Source organism: Dioscorea cayenensis, chromosome 20, assembly GCF_009730915.1.
Source record: "Dioscorea cayenensis subsp. rotundata cultivar TDr96_F1 chromosome 20, TDr96_F1_v2_PseudoChromosome.rev07_lg8_w22 25.fasta, whole genome shotgun sequence".
Lineage (NCBI taxonomy): Eukaryota > Viridiplantae > Streptophyta > Magnoliopsida > Dioscoreales > Dioscoreaceae > Dioscorea > Dioscorea cayenensis.
Window position 1 is genome coordinate 28,920,073 of NC_052490.1, and position 7,230 is coordinate 28,927,302.

Consider the following 7,230-nt stretch of genomic DNA (forward strand, 5'->3'; position numbering starts at 1 on the left):
CACTGAAACTTGATGATGCCTTATGGGCTTATAGAACAGCCTACAAGACCCCAATTGGCATGACACCATTTCATTTAATTTATGGCAAGGCCTATCATCTTCCAGTTGAATTGGAACACAAGGCATTTTGGGCAGTTAAAGCTCTTAATTTTGATATGAAGACAGCTGGAGATAGGAGGAAGCTTCAAATACAGGAACTAGATGAATTAAGATTGGATGCCTATGAAAATTCAAAGATGTACAAGGAAAGAACCAAACTGTGGCATGACAAGCAGATTTTTCGCAGAGAATTTCAAGAAGGGGATTTGGTCCTGCTTTTTAATTCACAACTCAAGATTTTTCCGGGGAAATTAAGGTCAAGATGGTCAGGACCTTTTAGAGTGACTAAGGTATTTCCATATGGCGCTGTTGAAGTTCACAGTGAGACAACAGGCACATTTAAGGTTAATGGGCAGAGGCTGAAGCACTACATTGTTGGAGAGCAGATTGAGGAAGGGAGAACTTATGCTCTCCCAAACCCTTCCCATCACTAGATAAATGAATAAAAAGGGGGTCGCGCTCGTGACCTTAAACGAGTTTTTGCTCTTCTTTTAAATTTTCAGTCTTTGTTCTATTTCTCTGTTTGTGTATACAAATTTTCAATTATGTTAGCTGATTCAAATTCAGATGTTTTCTGCAGGTTCAGAGCTTCTTCTCAGCCTATCTAATGTTCAAATATACATATTAGACCACCAGCAGCTAGTGCAGACTCGTCAGGTTTACTTGGTATGAAACACAACCGGAGTGCATCAGGGAACACAGGTGTGGATCGTACAAAGACTGGGAGAGTCCAGAAACAGTTTTCCCTCCAAATTTTCCAGTTTTTTGCTCCCAATCCCAATGTCCACCCTCCACTTTCCACCCACCCACATTACCTTTTCTCTCGCCCCAAGACTGACCTAAACACTACCTATGTCTTTCCCCATAACCTTTTTGTCCTTGCCTTTACTCCACATTGCCTTTTTCCTACAACCAAGACAGCCTCATGACTTCCCCATTCCATCAACTATTCATCTTTTCATCTTCTCAGCCATCTCCAGCACTCACTCATTTCACCACAGCCCACAGATAATCTCGTGCACATTATGACTGCCCTCGACACCATTTCCGCTGAACAACAAGCACAACGGCCAATTTTACACCAAATTCAGCAGCAAACCAATTCAGTTTACGAGTGGCTAGTCGCGCAGGGCCACTTTCCTCCTCCACAGTGATCCGGTCAGTTCTCTACTCCCCCTTTGCTTACTTTTAATTAATTTCTTAACATTGAGGACAATGCTTAAAGTAGGCTTGGGGGAGTTAGTTTAGTAGTTGAATCTTTTCATGCATCCCTTCATGCACACTTGCATTTGCATATTTATCTTGAATTGAAAAAAAAACAACAAAACAAAAACAAAAAGACTTTTGCCATTGCCATCAGACATCTTATGATGAATTGTTTAGCATGACACAAAAAGAGCATGGATAGTTGTTGTTATCTAATAGTGATTGGACTGCACACTCGCATTTGCATGAGTCTAACTCTGCTAATCTCATTGTTTGTGATCCTGCATTTTAATTTAGTATATATATTTGCAATGGATTCTTCTTGAGATTTTGTGACCCCAAGCACTTTCTTTGCCTAAGTTGAGTTCTTAAATAAAAGGGAAATGATATAGGTGATTTTCTGAATTTTGAGTCAAAAAAAAAAAAAAAAAGTGGTCTATGGCAGCACTCCTCTGTTTTCATGGGCTATTTGCTATCGAGACAATAGTGCGTCTATGTAGGAATGTAATAAGTAGAAGGGTGGCTCTTGTGCCTAACCCGCATGTGCACCCTTCGAAAAAAAAAGAGAGAAAGATCACCACATCCTACATTAGTCGGACAAAGAATTGAAAGAAGAGAAAAAGTGTTAAAGAAATCCTATTGATCCCTCTAATAAGCAACTTGGCTTATGGATTGTGTATGGGAGTTCCATGAGGTCTCTGAGATTTATTGCATCTATATATCTTGTCTTAAAATTCATGACCACTTGCATATGAGATGAATCAATTTCTTTTGCAATGCTTGTGTACAGTCTGTCCTGTGAATGGCAATCAACTACTTCATCACCTTTATGAACTTTATTCACAGTTATGCTTGTGTCTTGTGCTGGATAATGTCATCATTTGAATTCTGTTAACTTCCCTTGTCTTGCTGTTTAAATGTAACATTGCTTGAGGGCAAGCAAAATTCAGGCTTGGGGGAGTTTGTTGCACATATAAATTGCATTATTAACATCATGCATTTAGATAGTATTCATGCATTTTTCCTAGTCTTTATTATTATTTTCCACTTCTTTTTGTACAAACTACTCTTTCTAGTTGTTTTAATTGTAGGAAGAAGAAATTGAAACTGGAGACTGGGGAAATCCACAACCTGCCTGTGTACTACGAGAAGGACCTGTGGACTGTAAAGTGGCTGGGGCCCAGCTTCCATCTTTTGGATATAAAAGGATCAGAATGTGACTTCAGGGCAACAGGGAAGGCTGGGAGAAAAGGGCTGGCGGCTGGAAAGGGAAAAAGGAAGATCTGAAGACCTGGAGAGAGTTGAAGAAGGGAGGAGAGCTGGAAATTGAAGATCAAACCTTGTAGACATCATAGGGAGTCTTCTCAGCTTGTTGTGCTGCTTTCTGCAGACTTTCTTCTCTTCCTATCTTTTTCTTTGTAACTGAGATGGTGTGTGAGTAGAACTTTTCTTAGGTTTGGGATTAGCCCGAGGTGTTATGTGTTTGATGTGTTGATACATTTTGTATGGATCTTTTATGCTTAATGGTAGATTTCTTGAGTTGATTTCTGATTTGTGTCAAAGCTTGTGATTGTGAAAGCATTGCTTTCTATCTTAGAGATCTAGGTTAACAGAAAGGATAACCTGGGCCTTGGAACCTCATTAATCACCCTCAACCTGCTGAAAGGCAGTTCTTGAAGGCTCATTGCTTAATCACTGTTTTTATTCAGGTTTTGAGAAGGGTTTATCTACCACGAAAGTAGGAGATAGCCTTGATCAAGCCTAACTTGTTATCTCTTGAAAGAGAGTGACAAGTAGCTTAGGATTAATGCCCTTCAAGAGATATGCCCAAATCTAGTTTAGATCCAGCGCATCATTCATGTTATACCTTGTGGTGAGTTCCCAAACCTAAGTCTATTTTAATCTGAAGAAAGATCCACAGCCCTGTGTTCCTTCAGCCTTGATTGTGTTTTATTCCCTGCTTCTTGTTATTCCTAAATCCTACCTTTTTAATTGTCTAGATAATCTCTTGTTGCAATAGATTGGTAATCAATACTTGATCCTCGTGGGATCGATACTTATTTACTACTTGGCAAAACCGTGCGCTTGCGGTTGTGCAACATAGGGACTACGTGCAATTTCTCATAAGTGCATCTTTTAGTTCTTCCAGTTCTTTTAGTCCATGAGACAATCGTAATATTGCCTTTATAGTCATTTGGTGCCAATTATCTAATTTGGTATTGGATTTTTGTCTTTATTTAATGTTTAATCATCAAGATTTTATATTTGCCATCACAGATGCTTTTGATGATTGATTCGCAACTTGATTTCTGTTTTAACAGGTGCAAAACAATCTGTGTACACCAAAGAATGGGGAAATACTAGTGGCTTCAACACAAGATTTCTTGACCACATCTTATCTCATCACAAGAAAGGACACCTTTTATGACCGTGCTACCTTCTGTCTTTTGTGCTCATACCAACGCCAGCTTTAATCAAGGTGCTACGTTGTTCCCCTTCATTTACACTGATTTATTTTGCATCCAGCAATTATTTGTGCTTTTAAGCCTCACAAAAGTGCTAAATTAATATTATATATTAAAAGTTTGGTGGTTTTTCCTCACGCCCAAATTTACCTTCATTTTCTATTTCTTTGCATGAAATGGTTTTCAATTTGTTTTTTTTATGTGTTTGATGCTCCTGACTTATTTAAAAGCATTTATAGTTTTGAGATGGATAGAGAAGGGTAATAAAATAGTGAAAGTTTTAGAGAAGTTTTAACATGGAGAGGAAAGGGGGTTGCTGGGTCAATGAGGTAGTGAAAGAAAGATGCTGGATGTAGGGATACAGAAGCCATTAGGGTTGGGAGATAGATGATTGCCAGTAGGGTAGAAAGAGAAAAGGGATGATGAGTTAGAGCTAGTGAGCAATGAAATAGACTGAAGCAACAGAAATTAATAGGTAGCATTGAATTAGATAGAAATGAGGCATGGTATAGTATGGGTAGTAATGCAGGCCAACACTTAAAAATGGAAAACTGGAAGAATTAGTATGCCAGGATAGAACAAGGGTGAGGTATAGTTGAATGATTATTGGTCTGATAAACGGATAGACTTGGTAGGTTACACTGTCTTACACTCACTTGGTAGGTTACTTGGGCCAAAAGTCTGTTTATTTTAGAGAAAATACTGTTGACTGTATCGATGATGGACTGCAGGATCTATTAGCTTTTGGAAAGTACTGCTCTCTGCATAAGAGAGTGAAAAATTTAATTTGAGAAATGTTGGTGAGGTAGAATAGGTGATGGGGAAGGTAGAGATTGAGAGGGGGGATATAAAGATGAAAATGGCAGGGGTGATGAGGCAGATGCAAAGTAGGTGGTGAGAGGTTAGAAGAATGGCTGGCAAGCTGGAGGGGTTAGAAATAGAAAATGAAAACTGTAAGGTGGTATTTGGTACCTTGCAAACAAATATGGGTTGGATGGGATTTTACTTGGAATTGAATAGAACAAATGTGCAAATGAGATGATCTTCCCATTACATTGTTTATTTGCATACATAACAACTTCTTTTTCCCTGCATTTTATTCACAATTCAAGATACTAGAACATAATGCTAGTTTTGAACATGTTAAATTTTATGTAATTTATATTGATCTAAAATCCACAAATGAAAAATATTGAGTATATGATTCTATCTTTTCCTGCACAGTTAACAATATATTTGACATGTTGTTTGTCATTTATTTCCATCTTAGTCATACTATTTATCATTTATACCTTGTTTATACCATTTCATTTTTGCTTATTGTGAATACTGTGTAGGATTTTTCTTTTGCCTACTTTTTTTGGAATAAATTAGAACATAATGCATCTCAACTATGTTGTTTCTCATTTAATATATTGGAAAAACAAGATGTTCCAATCATGTTATATTTATAACTAGTTGACACCATTTTGATTTTGCTTGTGTTGAATATTTGGTCTTCTGTAGCCTGTTGAACTTTGGAATGGAAAGCAGCTATTCAGTGTTCTTGTACGGCCTAATGCAAATACAAGAGTCTATTTGAATTTTACTGTCAAAGAAAAAATCTTCAGTAAACCTGATAGAGTTTGCCTGACAATGTATCCACGAGATGGCTATGTCTATTTTCGGAACAGTGAACTCATATGTGGGCAACTTGGGAAAGCTACCCTAGGTGAGGAACACCTTAGATTATATTGGATACCTTGAATTTCTTGGTTTTTCTGAACTATATTATGGTATCTGGTTTTATTTATACACTGCTATTTACATGATACTTCTATTTGCTAACATACCAATCCTCTTATAACGAGAAATTTATATGATTTCATTACTTAATTTTTTTCAGTATTTCCTTGGATAAATTTCCTATGAACTTGAAATCCAAATCTAAATGATCAACTAGCTATGTTTTGAAGAAGATAGTTTGTTTTCCTTAGTGGGAATGATGACAAGAGGATATATTGGTTTGTATTTGGGTAAGGAATTTTGCTGCTTATGAATTAAATGATACTATGATGATTTTTAACAATTGGTCACTGGAAAAATTATGTGAGGTAATTCAGATTGTTGTAGGTTTTTCTGAACTTGAGGACAAGAGGACTTCAATGCATTTTACTTCATTGGAGGTCCCATCAGTGCAATCACAGTTGAGCTTGGATTTTAATGCAATGCTTTGGGGACCTCTAATTTGGTTTACGTGTTAATTTCTTCTGAGTATATTTGGGACATTTACTCTGCTAGTAAGAGAATAAGGTTTGAGAATTTGATTGATGCTCAGAAGTCCATGTTAGTGCATCCAAGAACCTGAAATTTGGAGGATGCTTGCAAGTTGCTAAAGAAATTGGAAAGAGGAATTAATGAGTGGATGTGGCTACCTTCCAGCGGTGCTTCAGTGGGAACTTTGCAGTTTGAGCTAATGATATTGGCTGAGCTGCAGTATCATGTTGGTAAATATTTATTCTGGTCATTTTCAGTAATGTTTAGATTAATATGAAGTTGTTTCTAGCTGATGTTTATTGCCAAAATGTTAGTAATTTAAAGGGATGACTTTGGGAGGCATTTAGTAAACATCATCAAATGTTGCCGCAGTTTGTGTGGGATGATGATAGGTGAGCTTAATGTTACTAGAAACTTGTTATTGAGAGCAGTTGCTACTGGTCGAACAGATGATACATTGCTGTTCTCTGATTTCTTTCTCTCTCTCTTTTGGTTCTTTTAAAGTGAATTCCATTCACTTAAGTACCAATGGCTAGAAGTCTGTTTTTTTATATGCCTGAAAATTTAAGCTAGCAAGAAGCTGGATAGATACTTATAGGACTGATCAAAAGCTGTTGTTAAAAAATTAGTGTACCCGTGGATGGATCCCATTTTCTTGTACAAGACACTTGGAGAGTTGATTAAAGATGATGTTTGGGTGATGTTGCAAGACTATATCATGGACAAGCAAGCTAGAAAGAATCGATTACTCTTTAACTGACTTAATCTGAAGTAGCAAAGTAAAAATGAGGTAAAAGAACTTACTCATATAATTTTTTTTCATAACTGTGTATGAATATAGTCACAATGCTTGCTTCTTACTGCTTAAAGCTGTTATTGATAAGTTGCTTGATAAAAGCCCAAAAGGCTTTCGCTAAGGCAGAAACATATAGGAATGTGTAGTAGCGACACAAGTGGACTGAATTGATTTTTTGACGCGTGACCTTGTTAATTGGAATGCCTTACTAGGACTGTTAGAGGCAAGAAGAGGCTTTGGTTAAAATTGGACTGAAGGGGGCAGAATGCATAATGTCAGTTGGTCTTTCCTCAAGAGAGAAAATGGCTGCAGCCTTTGGAATGAAATTTAGTCATCATCAGTACCTTTTATTTCTTGATAATAATCATTATTTTGCATTTTTTATGTTGTAACAATATACTTACAAGT

General features: G+C 37.0%; 1 long non-coding RNA gene across 3 annotated transcripts; it reads left to right on the plus strand.

The window, feature by feature from the left end:
• Positions 1–3,759: 3,759 nt before the first annotated feature.
• On the plus strand, positions 3,760–6,913 carry LOC120251221. Of its 3 annotated transcripts, XR_005533400.1 has the most exons (4): positions 3,760–3,784; positions 5,277–5,481; positions 6,088–6,256; positions 6,341–6,395. It is a non-coding gene; the product is annotated as an uncharacterized LOC120251221 (long non-coding RNA). The 3 variants fall into 3 exon arrangements; XR_005533401.1 differs by lacking the exons at positions 6,088–6,256; positions 6,341–6,395 and adding an exon at positions 6,656–6,913; XR_005533399.1 differs by having other exon boundaries at positions 6,088–6,400.
• Positions 6,914–7,230: the final 317 nt, after the last annotated feature.